At 41.1% G+C, this 21,550-nt stretch overlaps 1 long non-coding RNA gene across 5 annotated transcripts; it reads left to right on the top strand.

Annotated features, from left to right (window-relative positions):
* The first annotated feature begins 2,589 nt into the window (after positions 1–2,589).
* LOC311100236 lies at positions 2,590–21,067 on the top strand. 5 transcript variants are annotated; one of them, XR_014609810.1, is made up of 9 exons: positions 2,590–2,664; positions 4,025–4,229; positions 4,585–4,750; positions 10,292–10,486; positions 10,632–10,775; positions 11,025–11,184; positions 11,343–17,426; positions 17,585–17,634; positions 17,854–21,067. It is a non-coding gene; the product is annotated as an uncharacterized lncRNA (long non-coding RNA). The 5 variants fall into 5 exon arrangements; XR_014609814.1 differs by lacking the exon at positions 2,590–2,664 and having other exon boundaries at positions 3,785–4,229; positions 11,343–12,422; positions 12,914–17,426; positions 17,854–21,066; XR_014609811.1 differs by lacking the exon at positions 2,590–2,664 and having other exon boundaries at positions 3,785–4,229; positions 10,632–10,655.
* Positions 21,068–21,550: the final 483 nt, after the last annotated feature.

The following is a 21,550-nucleotide window of genomic DNA, read 5'->3' as shown; positions in this document are numbered from 1 at the left end:
CATCCCTTCTAGACAAAACCTTGTTTCGGTGCAGAGCTCGTTAGAATAATACTCAGCATGCTTTACAATTGTCAATTTTTACATACACATTTATATTTAGTTCATTTAGCAGACACTCTTATCACACAATAGTGCCATCAGAGTTCTGATACCAATGCAGATTGAAAGGCGGCTACAAAATGGTGAACCGCTATAAAAAATGGTATAGAAAATATATTTTTATTTTGAAAATACAAATTACTGCTCTCAAGTATCTTGTTAGAAAATACATTTGAGTGTATTTCAGCCCAGTGCAATACAAATTACTAAATACTCAGAAGTAATTGAAATGCATATTTCAAATACATGTAACACAAATACTGCCCATCTCTGATAGCAGAGGACCCCTCCCAAGTGCTCAACTCAGCATTTGTGCTCCTGCCATTCAGGAAGTGCTACAGACTCCCCCATGCAAACTAGTCAGGTACAAAAACGAATTTGTGCCACACGCACTGACCCTTATGAACAAATAAGGAGGACATTATGGTATGGGGATGGACTCACTCATTTGTGAACGTGCAATAGTGAAAAGTGATAAGTGAAATGTAACTAACTGCGTCAAATAATAATGGAATCATGGACATTGAAATTATAGGGTTGTTCAATAACTTTATGTGCAATGCTCAGGTACCTCTGGACATTAAGGGGATGTCTAATATTGAAAATATGGGCGGGTGGGGGTGGGGGGGGGGGGCACAGCTATGTAATGGGGAAGGGAGGGGTAAGAGACTGTCATTGTTGTTTTGTTTTTCATTAATTTGTATGTTTGATGTCATGTCTCTCACCCTATCTCAGTGCATTGTCTTGTATGTAAATAAATATATCTAATCTAATCTAACATAAATGTGCAGCTATGGGAGGTGTGAGCTGTAGCAGTGGTGGGGACTTCCTGAGCCTTTGCAACTGAACATGTGACTTTGAGGTCAAGCCATTTGTCACACCCTGGCTCTGGGGACTCTAATTGTTGAGCCAGGGTGTGTAGATTCTATGTGTTGGTGTTCTGTGTTGTAGATTCTAGTTGTTGAATTTCTATGTTGGCCAGAGTGGTTCTCAATCAGAGGCAACGAGTGTCAGCTGTTGCTGGTTGTCTCTGATTGGGAACCACATTTAGACAGGCTGTTTTCCCACAGTAGTTGTGGGATCTTGTTCCTTTTGGTTTGTGCCGTAGGACTGCATGTATCGTTTGTTGTTTTGTTCGGGTGATTACTCTATTAAATAAAATATGTTCACCTTCAACGCTGCGCCTTGGTCCACTCACTCTAACGATCGTGACACCATTTCCTCCTGCAGCAACCCTTTGCAGAGTGTCCCTCAAATTGCAAGTACAAATTGTATGACACACATTTGAGTGACAAATGCTTTTGAGATAAGCTCAAGGATTTTAATGCACGATTCTGAGTACGGTAAGAGAACATGTATTCTCTTTTTCAGTTATTTGCTGCTTATTTTTGATAACTTTGTTTATTTTTTGTGTACCTTCTTCAAAAGATTAAACTTTATGTTTCGTGGTCTATCAAAAACATGTTAGTCTTCAGAAAAACATCACTGTAATATGTAATTGTTGTGTTAATTGTTCACTTATGTTCCCTTTATCTAATATTAGGTTTTGGTTGAAGATCTAATAACATTCAGTATCACAAATATGCAAAAGTAGAGAAAATTAGAAAGGGGGCAAATACTTTTTCATAGCACTGTAGGTGCCCACTCTAGTAGATAAAGCTGTTGGAATGCATGCCATAGGGTTCATGGCCGAAAAGTATACAGGAAGAACAAGTTTTAATGAACCAACCAAACCTGTTTGTCATCTGATTGTCAAATAACTGTCTGTGCTGTACTTGTTTCACATGCCATTCACACACTTAAAAAACAGTCCTGTGAGGATGAGCTCACTTTTGTCATTTCCAGTCTAGAAATGTGAACTTAAGACTGCTTACTTATCCATTTTAGGTACCATTTTGGATGTGCGTCCATTGTGATTGGATAACCTACTTCTTTATATTTTTGGAGAATTTTTTACTTTGGTTATAATATGTAATCAAAAGGTAATACTCTCCAGAAACGGTGAACTGTTTTTGAGTGATTTCTATCGGTCCATGGCCTGTGTGCCATTTAACAGTTGGTTTCTGTGGTTGCTTGCGTCAAAAGCTATGTGGGAAGGCTCACACACACATGATATCACTTTTCCCATTTCCGGAAATATTTATCCAATAGGTTTTGGAGTATGGGTCATAGCAAGTTTGTTGCTGCTCTGTTAACAGATATTACATAGAAACAAACCTTTGATTTGACTATAAAGCAAGTATAGTTTACTAGCTGTCTGTATTAACCAATTTGCCAACTTATTTCCACAGTTATAGACAGCGTTGTACAACCTTTGGACTCAAGTTGAAACTGTCAAGTTGAATCTGTTTTCTCAAAATACTTTTATTGCCTACAGAAGGACTTTACGTGGCAATAATGTCTGTATATGGTCATGTGGGTCACATGATCTAAAAACAAGCAAATGGGGGCTGAGAGACATCAGAGCAGTAAGGGAAGGTCAAAGGTCGACTGAGACAACAAGAGGACATTGGATACACCATACATGTTCCAGGACTGGGTAGACCCTGACACTAGTGAGACTGGGTGAGATATTAGAGCTATACACATATTTACATTTTGATCCTGATCCGCTCAAGCAAGTGCCTAGAACTGTGCCCTGCTGAGAAAACAAATTGAATGTGTGGGCTGAGGTAGATCATTGAACAATCTGAAAGATAAGGTAGGACGATACGGAATGAGGTCATTAATATGAGGTCCTTGTTATTCTGCTGTGAGAATTAATGAATGAGAATGCAGCACTTTGTAAATTAGTAGAGTACAGTGTATATCTTGATGAATGAGGGTAAATACCACAACTACACAGGATTGGATATGCAAACCATCTTTGTTTGGAAATGGGGAAGAAGGTTGACTAACTGGCAGTTGCTGCTGGGAATATTCTTTAACGCTTGTGCAATAAAGTTATCTGCAGATTTTGCTGCGAAGAGACAGAATCATTAGATAATTTGTTTTGGTACTGTCCATTTGTAGCTTGTTTTTGGTCACAGGTCCAGGAATGGCTGAAGGATTGCAATATTTACCTGGAGCTAACCCTGCAGATAGCACTACTGGGTGATCTGAAAAGTCATAGTCAATCGATCAATAATTTAATAATACTTTTAGAAAAAGTGTTTATTTTCAATTTACAATCTGTAGAAACAATGAGAATAGAAGGGTTCAGAACTTTTGTGAAACATCACAGTACAGTTGAAAAATATATGGCAAATACAAATCCAATATGGATGGTGTTAAGAGATAGATGGGAGGTGTTGAATGGATCTGAATGATGGGACTAATAACAACTAACAACAACTAATAACAACAAGATAACTAATGTAAAGCATACTGTGTCCATAATAAGTATATAGGTTGAGAGCTTTTGTGAAAGAGCACAGTTAGAAAGATATGGCATATAGAAGCAAACCGGATGGACATCATGAAAATGATCGGAGAGTTTGAGGGTAGAGGAAGTTCAGGAGTAAAAACAAACCAAATATAATTATTGTAAAATTGACTGTGTCCATAAAATGTATATAGTATGTATAAGCTGGAAGTAGAGGCCTAAGTGTTGTTGTTCACTAGTTTACTCCAATTAGGAAAGGGATCTTGGGGTTGGAAAGTAATAAAGGGAAATATATTTTATATGTATGTATGTATATGTATATATTTGCGAGAGAAAAAAAAGATATGGGGGATTGGAAGTGATGCAGACAATTACATTGATGGAAGTTACAATCTATCTGCAATATTAAAGCAAATCTACACCCACCACCCAAAAAAATATATTTAAAAAAATATGTAAAAAATAAAGTTATCATGTTACTCAGAAATGGGGAAGTGTCTCAATCAGAAACATGCCGTGACAGCATTCCAGATTTAGAAAATACAAAATGGTGTTTTCTAGTAAGAGGAAGGTCTTTGGGTCTTCTTGGCCATGATCTGACATGTGGACTTTTAACATGGTGATGTTCTGGATGAGGCCGACACCATGGAGACACTCGGTAGCAAAAGAGAGATGGCACTTCTATCCCAAAGCTCTTCCCAGGCAGTAGGGACTCCGGCTCTGAGGAACTCCACCATTCTCAGAAAGAAGAGAGGAGATGGAAAAGGTATGAGAAACATAATCACATTCAGAACCCATGACATAGAATATCATGACAGTCTCATCTGTATGTAGGTAAACCTTGACTGCTAGTTAATAATAGTAATAGTACTGCTAATAGTTAACAATAGTTAATAACAGTTAATCATTTGACAATCTGAACAAGCATGATAGCTCATAAGGTCTGCGCCACTCCTTACAATTCTTTGAGCACTTGAAAAAGTGTGATATAAATTCTATTTAATATCAACAATAACAATACTGATCAAACTAAAAGGTTCACATTGTTTTGCCATTATTTTTATTTTTTTAGATTGTTGAATTACAAGTAATCCTGTACATATGCATGTCTTTTTGGCTAGCTCTTTTGGATCCCTGCCCCATAGAGAGCAGGGACTACGGTCTGATACAGTTAACTCTGAGTGAGTCCAGATTGGACATGGGCAAGGAGATATCACTCACCTGGCAGTGTTATGATGTCAAGCTAATACACAACGAGGAGCTTCTGCGAGAGTTCTCTGAAAAAAGGTGACATTCAACAGATGTTCAATGGTATAAGTGCATCTCTTCACAAGAACTGAATGCATATACAGTACAGAGTTTAATATTGTATGTGTAGAAAATATGCAGAATTATTAGTAGGAGTCAGGACTGCATAGTGTTGTATGTACAGATGTAGGATCTTAATTTGAGCCAGTTTGCTACAGCAGGAAAAAAATCCTGCAGCAACAGGAAATGTGAATTTTTATGTGGAGTATAATGAATGGGCATTTTTGTAGGGGTTGATACATCTTTCATAAGGGAAAATCAAGTCTGAAATTTCAAAGTGGAAATTACTAACTTCAGAAAGCTTTTTAAACCTCAAATGCACTACAAGTTTTACATTTCCTGCATTGCAGGAAAGTTCTCCTGCAACAGGTGTAGGATGTTATCAGTCACCTGCTTCATTAATAAGTGCATCGACAACATCGTCCCAACAGTGACCATACGTACATATCCCAACCCGAAGCCATGGATTACAGGCAACATCCTCACTGAGCTAAAGGCTAGTGCTGCCGCTTATAAGGAGCGGGATACTTATAAGAAATCCCGCTACGACCTCAACACATGACTAAGATCGAATCCTACTACACCGGCTCTGACACTTGTCGGATATGGCAGGACTTCACAAACTATCACAGATTACAAAGAGAAATCCAGCCGAGTTGCCCAGTGACACGAGCCTACCAGACAAGCTAAATTCCTTCTATACTCGTTTCGAGGCAAGCAACACTGAACCATGCATGAGAGCATCAGCTGTTCCGGGTGACAGTGTGATCTCGCTCTCCGTTGCCGATGTGAGTAAGACCTTTAAACAAGATAACATTCACAAGGCCGTGGGTCCAGACGGATTACCAGGACGTGTACTCTGAGCATGCGCTGACCAGCTGGCAAATGTCTTCATTGACATTTTCAACCACTCCCTGACACAGTCTGTAATAACTACATGTTTCAAGCAGACCCCCATAGTCCCTGTGCCCAAAAACGCCATGGTAACCTGTCTAAATAACTATCACTCCGTAGCACTCACATCTGTAGCCATGAAATGCTTTGAATGCTGTTCATGGCTCACATCAACACCATCATCCCAGACACCCTGGACCCACTCCAATTTGCATACGCCCCAACAGATCCACTGCCTTCTCCCACCTGGACAAGGGGAACACCTATGTGAGAATGCTGTTCATTGACTATAGCTCAGCGTTCACCATCATTAAGTTTGCTGACGACACAACGGTGGTTGGCCTAATCACCGACGACGATGAGACAGCCTATAGAGAGGTCAGTGACCTGGCAGTGTGGTGCCAGGACAACAACCTCTCCCTCAACGTCAGCAAGACAAAGGACCTGATAGTGGACTACAGAAAACGGAGGGACGAGCACGCCCCATCCACATCGACGGGGCTGTAGTGGAGCAGGTCGAGAGCTTCAAGTTCCTAGGCGTCCACATCACCCTCAGGAGGCTGAAGATATTCGGCATGGGCCCTCAGATCCTCAAAAGGTTATACTACTGTACCATTGAGAGCATCTTGACTGGCTGCATCACTGCTTGGTATGGCAACTGCTTGGCATCCGACCGCAAGGTGCTACAGAGGGTAGTGCGTACGGCCCAGCACATCACTGGGGCCGAGCTCCCTACCATCCAGGACCTCTGTACCAGGCAGTGTCAGAGGAAGGCCCTAAAAATTGTCAAAGACTCCAGCCACCCAAGTCATAGACTGTTCTCTCTGCTACCGCACGGGAAGCGGTACCGATGCATCAAGTCTGGAACCAACAGGACCCTGAACAGCTTCTAGCCCTAAGCCATAAGACTGCTAAATAGTTAGTTAAATAGTTAACCAATAGCTACCTGGACTATTTTATCATTTTTGCACTTACTCTTTTGACTCATCACATACGCTGCTGCTACTGTTTATTATCTATCCTGTTGCCTAGTCACTTTATCCCTACCTACAGTCGTGGTCAAAAGTTTTGAGAATGACTTCACGAAATTTGCTGCTTCAGTGTTTTTAGATATTTTTGTCAGATGTTACTATGGTATACTGAAGTATAATTACAAGCATTCCATTACTGTCAAAGGCTTTTATTGACAATGACATTACGTTTTTGCAAAGAGTCAATATTTGCAGTGTTGACCCTTCTTTTTCAAGTCCTCTGCAATCCGCCCTGGAATGCTGTCAATTAAAATGTGGGCCACATCCTGACTGATGGCAGCCCATTCTTGCATAATCAATGCTTGGAGTTTGTCAGAATTTGTGGGTTTTTGTTTGTCCACCCGCCTCTTGAGTATTGACCACAAGTTCTCAATGGGATTAAGTTCTGGGGAGCTCCCCGAGCCACTTAGTTGTCACTTTTTCATTATGGCAAGGTGCTCCATCGTGCTGGAAAAGGCATTGTTCGTCACCAAACTGTTCTTGGATGGTTGGGAGAAGTTGCTCTCGGAGGATGTGTTGGTACCATTCTTTATTCATGGCTGTGTTCTTAGGCAAAATGTTGAGTGAGCCCACTCCCTTGGCTGAGAAGCAACCCCACACATGAATGGTCTCAGGATGCTTTACTGTTGTCATGACACAGGACTGATGGTAGCGCTCACCTTGTCTTCTCCGGACAAGCTTTTTTCCGGATGCCCCAAACAATCGGAAAGGGGATTCATCAGAGAAAATGACTTTACCCCAGTCCTCAGCAATCCAATCCCTGTACCTTTTGCAGAATATCATGTTTTTCCTGGAGAGAAGTGGCTTCCTCACTGTCCTTCTTGACACCAGGCCATCCTCCAAAAGACTTCGCCTCACTGTGCGTGCAGATGCACTCACACCTGCCTGCTGCCATTCCTGAGCAAGCTCTGCACTGGTGGTGCCCCGATCCCGCAGCTGAATCAACTTTAGTAGACGGTCCTGGCGCTTGCTGGACTTTCTTGGGCGCCCTGAAGCCTTCTTCACAACAATTGAACCTCTCTCCTTTAAGTTCTTGATGATCCGATAAATGGTTGATTTAGGTGCAATCTTACTAACAGCAATATCCTTGCCTGTGAAGCCCTTTTTGTGCAAAGCAATGATGACGGCACGTGTTTCCTTGCAGGTAACCATGGTTAACAGAGGAAGAACAATGATTTCAAGCACCACCCTCCTTTTAAAGCTTCCAGTCTGTTATTCTAACTCAATCAGCATGACAGAGTGATCTCCAGCCTTGTCCTCGTCAACACTCTCACCTGTGTTAACGAGAGAATCACTGACATGATGTCAGCTGGTCCTTCTGTGGCAGGGCTGAAATGCAGTAGAACTTTTGGGGATTAAGTTCATTTTCATGGCAAAGTGGGACTTTGCAATTAATCTGATCACTCTTCATAACATTCTGGAGGATATGCAAATTGCCATCATAAGAACTGAGGCAGCAGACTTTGTGAAAATTAATATTTGTGTCATTCTCAAAACTTCAAAAGTTTGGACACACCTACTCATTCAAGTGTTTTTATTTATTTTTACTATTTTTTACATTGTAGAATAATAGTGAAGACATCAAAACTCAGAAATAACACATATGGAATCATGTAGTAACCAAAAAAGTGTTAAACAAATCTAAATATATTTTATATTTGAGATTCTTCAAATAGCCACCCTTTGCCTTGATGACAACTTTGCACACTCTTGTCATTCTCTCAACCAGCTTCATGAGGTAGTCACCTGGAATGCATTTCAATTAACAGGTGTGCCTTCTTAAAAGTTAATTTGTGGAATTTCTTTCCTTCTTAATGCGTTTGAGCCAATCAGTTGTGTTGTGACAAGGTAGGGGGGGTATACAGAAGATAGCCCTATTTGGTAAAATACTACGTCTATATTATGGCAAGAACAGCTCAAATAAGCAAAGAGAAACAACATCATTACTTTAAGACATGAAGGTCAGTCACTACGGAACATTTCAAGAACTTTGAAAGTTTCTTCAAATGCAGTCGCAAAAACCATCAAGCGTTATGATGAAATTGGCTCTCATGAGGACCGCCACAGGAATGGAAGACCCAGAGTTACCTCTGCTGCAGAGGATAAGTTCATTAGAGATACCAGCCTCAGAAATTGCAGCCCAAATAAATGCTTCACAGAGTTCAAGTCACAGACACATCTCAACATCAACAGTTCAGAGGGGACTGTGTGAATCAGGCCTTCATGGTCGAATTCCTGCAAAGAAACCACTTCTAAAGGACACCAATAAGAAGAAGAGACCTGCCTAGGCCAAGAAACACAAGCAATTGATATTAGACAAGTGGAAATTTGTCAGTTTGTCTGGAGTTCAAATTGGAGAGTCTTTGTGAGACGCGTGTTGGTGAAATGGATGATGCTGCATGTGTAGTTCCCACCGTAAAGCATGGAGGAGGAGGTGTGATGGTGTGGGGGTGCTTTGCTGGTGACACTGTCTGTGATTTATTTAGAATTCAAGGCATACTTAACCAGCATGGCTACCACAGCATTCTGCAGCGATACGCCATCCCATCTGGTTTGGGTTTAGTGGGACTATCATTTGTTTTTGAACAGGAAAATGACCCAACACACCTCCAGGCTGGGTAAGGGCTATTTTACCAAGAAGGAGAGTGATGGAGTGCTGCATCAGATGACCTGGCCTCCACAATCCCCCGACCTCAACCCAATTGAGATGGTTTGGCATGAGTCGGACGGCAGAGTGAAGGAAAAGCAGCCAACAAGTGCTCAGCATATGTTGGAACTCCTTCAAGACTGTTGGAAAAGCATTCCAGGTGAAGCTGGTTGAAAGAATGTCAAGAGTGTGAAAAGCTGTCATCAAGGAAAAAGGTGGCTATTTGAAGAATCTCAAATCTCAAATATATTTTGATTTGTTTAACACTTTTTTGGTTACTACATGATTCCATATGTGTTATTTTATAATTTTGATGTCTAAACTATTATTCTACAATGTAGAAAATAGTACAAATAAAGAAAACCCCTTGAATGAGTAGGTGTGTCCAAACTTTTGACTGGTACTGTATATGTACATATCTACCTCAATTACTTCGTACCCCTGCACATCGACTCTGTACTGGTACCCCGTGTATATTCATTGTGTATTTACTCCTTATGTTACTTTGCTATTATTTCAACAACAACAAAAAATATCTCTGCATTGTTGGGAAGTGCCCCTAAGAAGTTCACTGTTTGTTTACGAAGCATGTGACAAATACAATTTGATTTGATCAAAATTAATATCCCTCAGAGTTATAGACTGAAAACACCTATCTATCTAATATCCTACACATCCTGTTCTATTGCATTGTTATCGTCTTTCAAAAATATAAATGTACTTCTATATAGAGGGTGTTGTTATCCGCTATCTAGTGTTCTCTTTAAAGTTTAAGTATCACTGTGTGTGGAAATTGCACATTCATCATTTCTAAGTTTTCCCAACAATCGTTTTATGTTAAATGTAATTGCCTAATTAGGAAAATTACTAATATAAGTTGAATACTGTAGATGTTATATTGCATAACCCTCTCGGCCAGTAATTGACTTCCATGTTTCTATTTCTCAGGTCTGAAATGTGTTTAAAGGATAGACACGTCAGAGAAATGGAGGAGAGGTTCTGTTTTTTGGTCACGTCCGACCAAAAAGCGATGCAAATTTATCAACACGGACTGAAGGTTGAGAACACAGATCAACACTCTCTGGGAAACCCGTCAATATCAGTGGCAACACACCTGCTGGAAAAATCCTCATCATTTTCAAGGTTAGATGGAAATACTTGTCAATATGATAATTGTTGATAAACCTAACCCCCCCCCACAAAAAATAGATATAATAAATATATTAAATAAAAAAATATCTCTATTCAACAAGCAAGTAAAACATACACTTTTGCTTTTCTTCCTAAGGCTCTCTTTGGCAAGGTGAAAAAGGTACCTAAATTTTTCGGAAGAAACAGCATACATGATCTGACTGTGAATTACGATTGTTACATGTCCAAAGACTCCGCTGCCCCCCGGGACAGCTTGTCTCAGCAAGTCTTGAGCTCATCTGTAAGTTAACTCCTTTAGTGGCCCGGCTGGTCTAGTGGTAAATCCATAGCCTCCAGCACATATATTTATGGTGTCGGCATAGGTTAGAATCCGGCTTACTGCCCTTTGACACAACCTCTCTCCATCTTTCCCCACTTACATTCTCTATCTCCACAATAAAATATATTTTCAAGTTTTAAGTTCACTACTCTTGACCATGACTTGATATGTGACCAAATGACCATGACTTGACACATTCTCTGTTTACAGGTGTTCCTGTTTGACTACAATGAAAACCAGGAGCTAAAATTGAGACCAAGGCAATGTTTGCCATATGCTATGGTTTCATTGGTTCCTGCTGTAAATACTTCTCTGTCCACATCGACTAGCACTCCAGTTCAATCTATAATACTGGGGCCAAAGACAAAGGGTGTGGAATTACCATAACCAGATTAAGTGTTTAAATTACTAGATTCCAGCACATATATTTCATCAGCTGATGATCCATGTTTTATATTGAATATACACAAACTATAGGCTATGTAGTATTAATGTTTTTTGTTTCATCCAATATTTCATCCTTTACAGATTCAGTGGAATGTTTGGCGACCTGCACATTGGCACAGAGAGTGGGAAGAGGACAGAATGCGTCTGTGACATTCAAACATTTTGGGACAACTGAAAGTCATACGCCGGGATACAGAGTTGATCAACAAAACTTCCAAAACATCACATAAATCCCAGGCCAATCGTATCACAATGGCAGCGACCAGGTCCCACCACCCTTTAGTATTTGCAACCAGCCTCCACCATCCTATAGTACCTGTGACCAACCTCCACCACCCTTTAGTCCCTGTGACCAACCTCCTCCACCTTTTAGTCCCTGTGTCCAGCCCCCACCGCCCCCATCACCCTTTAGTCCCTGTGACCAACCTCCTCCACCTTTTAGTCCCTGTGTCCAGCCCCCACCGCCCCCATCACCCTATAGTCCCTGTGACCAACCTCCACCACCCTTTAGTCCCTGTGATGAGCCTCCACCACCCTATAGTTCCTGTGACCAACCCCCACCACCCTTTAGTCCCTGTGATGAGCCTCCACCACCCTTTAGTTCCTGTGTCCAGCCCCCACCGCCACCTCCACCCTATAGTTCCTTCGACCAACCCCCACCACCCTTTAGTTCCCGTGTCCAGCTACCACCGCCTCCACCACCCTTTAGTTCTTCTGTCCAACCTCCACCACCCTCTAGTCTCTGTGTCCAGCCCCCACCACCCCCATCACCCTTTAGTTCCTGTGACCAGCCTCCACAACCCTTTAGTTCTTGTGTCCAACCACCATTGCCTCCACCACCCTTTAATGCCCAGCCCCCACCGCCTCCACCTCCCTTAAGTTCCTGCGACCAACTACCACCAACATGTAGTTCCTGGAATCCTCAACAACCCTTGACCCCATTTAATTTTCTGCCACCATTCATTGGTTCAATTCCATTCCTGGAGGACAATGAACTGGTTACTGACCCTATGCATTTACAGACCCCAAGCTATGCTGGAATAGCTCGAATTGACCTAAATAAACTCCACTCAGGAAACCAAGTCCAGTCTTGTCAACAAGTTCTGAATACTCTATCCACGAACCAGGATAACTCATGGCAACAGTCTACATCTGCAACAGGTACGTTGGAACCGGTGTCTACTATAGTTTATTCTTCACGTGTGATTAAGGATCCCAGATTGTAGGCACGAGAAACTAGCAACATGCAGAGTTCGATTTCCATGGAGTCAGAGAGGGGTCAACAAACAAGTACCTCTGTCTGCAAATTGAACGAGAAGCCAGAGCATAAGTATCTCCAAGATTTACCAAAGCAGGAGAAAAAGATCAGGGAAACTGGAATTAAGAATGATCCAAAACCATGCCAACCTGACACACCAAGAGGTTGTTCTATTGGTCCTTTGGTGAATAGTTCAGTTGCTTCCTCTGTGATACCCACAACTGATAATCAGCCATCGTCTAGAATGCTTAAAATGAAATTCCAGAAGTCTTCTACATATTTTCATCTGACTAAGGAGGAGAGGAAGGAAAACATTTGGTCTCTACAACATCTGTCATTTGATGAGAAAAATACATTATTAGAGAGAACCAATTTTTATGCAACCTATTTTCAGAAGTCCAAGTGTCTACTCAATCAAAATGACAAGGTCACCATGGCAGATCCTGGGCGGCTATGTAAACCAGGAAGTGAAAACATTTGCTTGTCCAGCACAGACACAGGGGAGATGTGCAACAGTAGTCAAAAGACTCATGGGGACAGTAGTGCATACATGGAGCAGCAGGTGAGACGACACAATCTGCCCCAAAACATAACAAATGGTGATCAGAATTCAAAAGTTATACCAGAAATCTCAATCCATAATCTATTATCTGTCTGTGGGGCTGTGGAGGAAAATGTGGCACTCCCACTTGAGAGGAATACAGACAATATGGAACCGGAGGATATTAACCTTTGCAGCCCTGAACCCACCACTACATGTCTCACAAAAACAACGGAAGAGGATGGGCACAAAATCACTGTGGAACAGCAAGATGAAACCGCTATGAAAAATGACACACAGATTCCATTCCATCCCCAGACTGTCAACCAAACTGCAACATCTGAAAGCAGGCAGGACACAGAGGTGAGGTCCAATCTTAACTCAGTAACAGAGCAAAAACCTCAGGATGCTCTAAATGCAAACTCGGATGCAAGCAGACGGAACACAGAGGCAAGCTCCAAACTAAATTCAGTAACAGAGGGAAAAAGCCAAGATACTGTACCTATAATCTCTGAGGGAAGCAGACAGATCAGAGAACTGAGGTGTGAACCTATCTTAGCAACAGAGGGAGAACCCTCAAATGCTCTAGTGGTTGACACAATGGCGAACGGAAAATCATCAGAACCAAGGTGTCCAGTCATTTATGAGAGCCATACTGATATCATGGATTCTTGTGAGGAGGTTCATGATATGGAAATATCTGAGGAAGTTGTGAGTGCTGATGTCTTTCCTGGAGTCAAGTCAAGTCAAGATCATGAAAGGCTTGTTCAGAAAAACAGAGAAGGGTATGGAACTGGCCAAGATCAAGAAAAGGAATCTAAGACATATTCTACCTGTGATGGCATAGCTGATAATACTGAGGAATGTCAGGCTGATGATTCACAAGCCAAAGATACAGTCTACAGTTTTCTATATAATAGGCTGCAACTCAGTGAGCTCTTTCTTTCACCTAATCAAAACGGAGCATGCTCATTTCCTGATAAACATTACCTTAAACCAAAATGTAAAGATAGACCCACGGACACCAATAAATCAATCCTTCGGTCCTACAACCCAAACCAAGTAGATAGGGGAGAGGGATGTAACCTTCGCATCACAATAAATGCTGACAGAGAATACTCAGCTGTCACAGAATCACCCTCTTTGTCCAAGATATTTTCAGTGTCGGAATGCCCTCCAGAAACTCAAGCCTCACCAACTGTACAGGAAAATGAAAAGCTTACCAACAACAGCAATATCACTGAAAACACACCCATTGACGGTGTTCTGAAAGCAACCACCACCTACACCACCAACAACAGAGCACATGCACGTAATGACAAATTAATCAAAATGATGGCAGAGCAATACAAAGGAAAGGAAAATGCATCAGTAAGGAAAATGAGACATTATCAACATTCAAGAGTGAAAAAGAGATCTATCATTGAAAAACCGATCACTGACCTTCCATACTCAGAAACATCAAATTCATCCTACAAAGCCATTACAGGTCATATGCAGATGCAATTTGCACAGAGGGAAAAGGACCATTTGAATGTTCCCCACAAAAACAGGAACTTTTCCCCCAACAAGGTCAGAAGAAACATCAGAGATAGAACTTTGGGGAACAAACACAAATCATGTTCTAAATTGAAATCATCAAAAGCTACAGCTCAGAACATATCTGTGTCAGACTACTCAAAGACCTCAAAGCGAGTTCCCATAAAATCAAGAAAAATCATCATCATGAAGATAATGAAAGATTTTAGGAGAGGCAACCGTTGGGGGACATTCAATCACAACATAATATACAGCCAAAGCAATGTATGCAATGCTCCTGCAAAGTCTATACCTTCCAGCCCAACATCAGATGATAATGAACTTCTGAGAGGTAATCATTTTGAGAAGAAACATCTGAAGACACCAATTAGAGAGTTAGAAACAAATCCTTCTATGAGGGATGGAAATGAAAAGATCAACAAGGAGAAGCAGGTAGCTGATGCTGTTGACACAACCTCAACTTCGTCAGCCATAGAATTGATCAATGAAGAGGCTGCAAAATCCAGTTCTGGGACCACCGCAAGCAACTTTGTGGAAATCCTTCAACACATTGAGTAAGCACATGATCTGTCTACAAGCAGAACTTGCAACGAAGGCAAGCCACATAACACAGAAACATCTCAGGAAACCCAGAGTAATTCCACTTCTCCTCAGAACAAATTGCCTCCACCGAAATGTACCAATATTGTGGATATAAGTCAAGACAATGAGGGGGAAACTGAGTTGAAAAAACAGGAGGAGGATCTGCCGAAAGAAAAGGGATTACAAGCTGATACAGACTCTATCAAAGATGGGGAAGAGACCAATAGTGTTATAGCCCCTGCTAAAGAGAGAATTTCAGCTTCTGAGAACATGGAGTTTCCCTTAGATGCTGCCATCGAGATTCTTTGCAGCAGTGAGTTCAATTCAACCACACCCAAACCACATAAAGAGATGGCTCTGGTTTTGCAGCATACTTATGGTAAAATGGAGACAGAGAAAGCAGACACATCAGATAGAACACATTACTGCACCTCACAGGAACAAGAAGACCAAATCGACACACCTCCCAGGGAGGTGAAACTCATCACTACATTAAGAGATTACTTGACTAAATTTGAGTCCATTGTTAAGAAACCAGAGCCAAAGACATCAGATACACTCTGTGAAACTGTGGAAATGAACTTGCCACAGATTTGTGAAACTCTCCAGAATGTCAACAACCATAAGGAGCAACCAGTTCAACTGGTTGTCCTTGACAGGGTGGAGTTGCCCAATCTGAGACCAAATGCAATGCCTCTCCCAATAGAGATATGCAGTCTGATTATCAACACAGAGAATGACCTGATTCATAGTAAAGAACAGGAACAAGAGGCGAAAACAAGAGGTAACAACAAAGATTGTTATAGCATTCCTTGCATTAGCCCTGATAGTACTTCCTTGTTGGAAGTCCCTGAAAAGTCCACTCAAACTCCTATGGACAAGAAAACCACTGAAGTAGAAATCTCCACAACTGTACCTGACATTAACCATGATATTACAAATGCAGAAAATGATGCCTCAAAAGAATGGCAAAGACAGAAAAATTGCACTCTTGATGCAAACAACATGACCATGCTCAAAGCACTAGCAGAATTAGAACCTGAGTATTCAGAATTTTGTAAAACAAAAGAAAACGCCAACCAGAAGCCAACAACCCACATTGTAAAGCTGAACACTAGGTATTTTCATAGAAACTTCAGTGTGGCTGATATCTCAAACGTATTAATGCATGGAGACAAAGCTGCTTCCTTGGTTGAACTTTGCCCGTTGCGAGCCAAAAGCAAAGTCATGCTGCAGTACTTCAGCTTAAACTTTGAGAGAAAACAGAATGTTGAGGCCAATACAACAATCGTCTCAAGAGATCAGATTTTAGAGCGAAATCTGGAGTGTCCTCCTGTACCAATGGAACTGAAGTACGAGGCATTGAATTCTTTCCTGGATCTCCAGATAATGATGGAGGCCTGGCAGTTTGTAGATAACAAGATGCGATATTTGAGTGGACAATCTACATTTAGAAGTCTGCTGTGGTATGATCCCACCCTGTATGGGGAACTCTTTAAAGGGAAGATGGGATTTCAGCAGCAGTCCTCTTTTATATTCCTCTTTCCAACAAAGTATTGTCAATGAAGGCCCAATTGCATTGCAGAGGTACCATTTAGCTGTCTCTACATTGAATCAACAGCTGCAAAGGGCCCCAGAAATGTCTTACTACATGTATCTCAAAAGCAAAAGAGAAAGGCTGGAGATTGAGGCTGTATTACGAACTCCCTCAGACATACAGAACTTCTTCCTATCTATACCACTGTCTTGCATGGTCAATTTTGGCAACAGTGTGGAACGTTTACAGAGGGTCCAGGGGCTTGTGACTACTTTCACAGAGACTCCCACAGACAAGTTGGAAGCCGGATTCGATGTTGGAAAGGCAGAGCACCTTGCCATGGTGTTCCGATTTCTTCAGGAGAAAATCTGCTATTTGAAAGCTTGCAGCAACACGATGGTCAGCAAGACGTCTTGGTTTGGCATGGAACACATCTTGTATGACGCTTCGAAGATACTGGTGTGGAGGGACGCGAAACAGGGTGCGAAGCATGAGCCGCTGGCGAAATACAAGAAAGCAAATCCACAAATTGTCTATGGAGTGACCGAATCTGGTGTCTCACTGTCGCATACAAGCTTGTCAAATAGGACCCAGCTCATGGTTAAGACAGGGACCCCAACACAGAGAGTCAGACTGGCCAACAGAGTCTATCGAGCTAGAGGTCGGGGTCGGAGGAGATTGCCTATGGAGAATACTCGCTGTGCTGAGGTTTGTTGATTTATTTCCATTTTTTGGTAGATAATACATACGTATGATATCAAATAATTGAAATTGCCTTCAGTAACGTTTCCTATGGTGAGATTTTTCAACTAGTAAAAAGAGAACAATTGTACTGTGTTTTTATTGCTGTATGGTTTATTTTCCAGAAGAAACATGCTGAACATGGGTCTATGCCAGTAATAGACCTCACAAGATCGTAAGTAAATTAAAATGTTGGTTTGTGTCAATAGGCCAATGGGGCTCACTGTTATTTCCCTGGTGTATCAGAAGCAAAACATGGATTAACAAAGTAGCAATTGACATGTCATGTATTCGTACCGTAATAGAAATCACTAAGTAATGGTTTTGGATGAGGGAAAATATAAACACTTTCGATCATCTAACTTTTGTCTTTTTTTCTTCTCTCCAACTCAAGCCCCAACAGGGATAACCCAGATGTATACCACTTGGCCAAACCCCCAAACAACCCTGCAGCCCATTTCCAGGCTTGGACACACCAAGAGAATCTTGCCAAGAGCCAGGTAGTAAACTGGGTTGAAAGGTCACGTGATACGCATGCAATGGAGAGGAATATCCCTGCATCTTTCTTACCCCAACCTGTGCCACCCTACCCTGAAATCAGGGCCTGTCTAAGGACTAGTAAAACTGGGACAGTGCCAAACTCACAGATCCAGTTACCTGCCTCATTGGGAGGGGTAGGAAGTAAATCAGATGGGTGGCAACAGTGGACCCAAAGCTGGATCCCCAACAACCCCCAGAACACAACAGGAAGTGATCTGAGGCCAGTGCATCCTCTGTGGATTGGGGTTAGGGACAATGGTCATCCCCCCATCAGAGAGCATGTCCTATCAGAGCAAATTCATCAGTCTTCCTGGTCTAGTCTGTCTTCCTCTCCTCTCCAGCCTCCTCCATCTGTACCAGCAGGAAATACAGCGCAACAATCTCTGCGCTCCCTCCCACCTCTCACTAGCACTACAAAGTATGTCCCTCCCCTGTGTGAGCCCACTCCTATAAATTACCCCTTTTTCCTCCTGAATGGTCAGACCTATTCCACTGCCAATCCTGAATTATCCACAGCAACTAATAGCAAAGAGGGATTTCATCCCTATCCTACTTAGAGTAGTGCTGCTTCTTTATCAACTTTTATGGAGCAGGTTTGTCAAGCAAACAAGGACATTTTGAAAATGAGGAAGTGATGGTGTTTTCATGTTGAAATACTGTTCTGTGTCAGGAAACAAATATCAATCAAAAAAGGAGAAACTAAAAGGGGTGTTGGAAACTAACAGATTTGAGTTAATAAATGTTATGTTTAATTCAGGGCAATTCCATGGTAATGGAATTACACTATGTTTGACAAAAACGATTTATTTCAATGTTTAACAAACCATACGACTCTACGCACAAAAACTACTTTTAACAATTTCCACTAATACATTTACAAAAACAAATTTAGTGGAAGAACTCTGCAGATACAAACTTTGGTAACAGAATGATGATAAAATCTCCCTCAGGTTTTTATGCAACCACGTTTTCCAAATATCTGTTAAATATCTGCTCCGAATTAAGATTCAAAGATGTCTGCAGAAAGAATGGGGTGTCAGCTATGACATGACACCTTGAGTTTGAAAAAAATCAATTTTGATTATTGAACTACAGTAACTGAAGTGGATTTACACCCGGTAACAGAATTACGGAAACGGAATTACATCATGGGTCCCTGAACTGTACTACACAAAAATGCATAATTATGGATATGAATGTAATTCTCAAGTTTGGACATCACATAGTGCACAGCAGATCACAGTAGAGTACAGTTCAGTACAGTACAATATAGTTCGGAACAGTAGAGTTCAGTACATTATACTGTACTCTACTGTAGTGTGCTCTACTGTACAGTATTGCACTGCACTTTACTGTACTGTGCTATACTCTAACTATAGTATAATTGTCTGTACTGTACTGTACTGTACTCTAATGTGCTCTACTCACTGTACTGTCCTGTACTGTGCTATCCAAACTTGTGAAACGTGTCTATGATAGGTTCAGATTTGGTCCAGTCTGATCCGTCTGTGGGTGTTGAAATCAAGGCCAGGGTGGACTGACCAAATTTCAACTACTTTTCAACGTCCATGGACGTCCGGTGTCGGTCGGTGCTCAGTGGGTGAGGATAGTGGTTACAGTAAATGGAAAGACAGGGGGCTCATGGGTAGGTGTCCGTAAGAGCTGGGAGAGGTGACATTAACTGGAGAGTGAGAGAGAAAGGCAGAGAGAGAGAGAGGGAGAGAGAGAGGGAGGGGTTGTCCAGACTCAGACTGTTCTAACACTCTTGTTGTGACCACCAGATGACAGAAAGACAAAGAAAACACTTATGAGCTGAACATAACAGTATACCATTGGAAGGGAGGACAGTAGCAGATGACACAACTGTGGTTTGTGACTATTATGATTTCCCATTGTAGCCAATTTAGTTGCAGTAATTCCATTATAGATGTTTTGGTAATATCTGTTACCGATTTGGTAACAGAATTACGAGTTTTAATCACTTAATAATTCATAAACAAAATCGATATCAGTAAAATCACTATAACTAATTAGTACTGTAGTTCTACCTTTACTTGTTGCTTCTGTGAAGTTTCATTAACCTCCCTCCTCATGAGGGAACAAAATTAGAAAATATCTTAAAGATATAAACGTTTTTGGTAACGGAATTACAAGGCAATATTTATTATTTTCTCCAAAACTAAATATGTGTTGATGTTAATTGGCAGGGGTCTTTACTTCAACATTATTTTGTTTTGATGTATTTCTAATACCTTAAGACATTTTCTGGTAGATCTTTTCCATCTGTTTAACCAGAAATCAAAGCCTTTACTCATGCCTAATTTTTCAGATGGAAAATGGTTGAAAAATGTATCTATGCCTTCATTTCCAAAAGATATAGACTCTTAGCTTTCATTTTACACCCAATTTGATATGTTCCTATGAACTTTATATGTTGGTCCTCATGGGGTCTTTTTGATGGAAATGCCCTTCTCTACTTGAAGTTAATTAAATTTTTGTGTTTCATGTTTATTGTTGTAAAATATTTTTTAATTGTTGTAAGTATTTGTGTTGTATATACTCTCAAACACGTCAATTGCTGATAAACAATATCTGATTGAAAGTGTCCTATTTGCTGACCAAAATGAACTGTATAAAGTGGATTATAAGGTAATTTGTAATTATAATATCTAATTGTAAATACTATTATTTAAGTATTTTCTTAAACTTTAAAGACCCCTTTTGTTTATTACCTTGTTTGTATTACTCAGGATTGTGTGTGCTTGACATGTTTACTGCTTGAGGCTTTCTTTTGTAATAAAGCACAATATTTGCTAACTTAACCCTCAATAACTATTACCCCAGCAGAGAATGTAAATGTTGTATAGGTTTACTGACAAATAAATTATGTATTTGTACAAATCCATTACAATGTTGTTAAACAAATGCTTATTTTATATACTTCATTAGAAAGATGCTATTATCTGTCATCGGAACAAAATGACCGAACCAGCAGCAGCCTCAAAAAGAAAAACTCAGTTAAGACTTGGTGGAACCAAAGACTTCAAATACAGCCCCCATCTAGCTCTGACGGCTACTTTACCTGCACCATTGACAGTGCCAAAGTTTCAGTCACATTGGTGCCGTGACCTGGATCTCTGCAAGGAGGAGGAGGAGGTCAGAGGGGGGTGAAGTGTAACGGAGGTGGTTCGGTGACCACGCTTGTGTAATAACCTTGCCTAAACCTGAAAAGGTGCATTCATGCCATCGCCTATAGACTTTGGCTTGGCTAATGCACTCTTCTGCCACGCAAGAGAACCATCTGGCCCAGGTTCGAACTCAGTAATAATAAATTGGTGATTGCTTATATTTGTCCTGTTACACACTAGTATAAGTACGAAGTTAAATGTGTTTCTTGCACATCCCAATTCCCCCTGAGACACCTGTTGAGCAATTGGGGTTAAGTGCTCAAGGGCACAGCAACAGGTTTTTCACCTTGTGGGCTCTGGGTTTTGAACCAGCAATCTTTTGATTATTGGCCCAACGTTCTAACCTCGAGGCTACCTGCCACA

This window comes from Coregonus lavaretus (assembly GCF_964263955.1).
Source record: "Coregonus lavaretus genome assembly, chromosome: 24".
Lineage (NCBI taxonomy): Eukaryota > Metazoa > Chordata > Actinopteri > Salmoniformes > Salmonidae > Coregonus > Coregonus lavaretus.
Note: the sequence above shows the minus strand (reverse complement) of the source record. Positions and strands in the feature narration are given on the sequence as shown.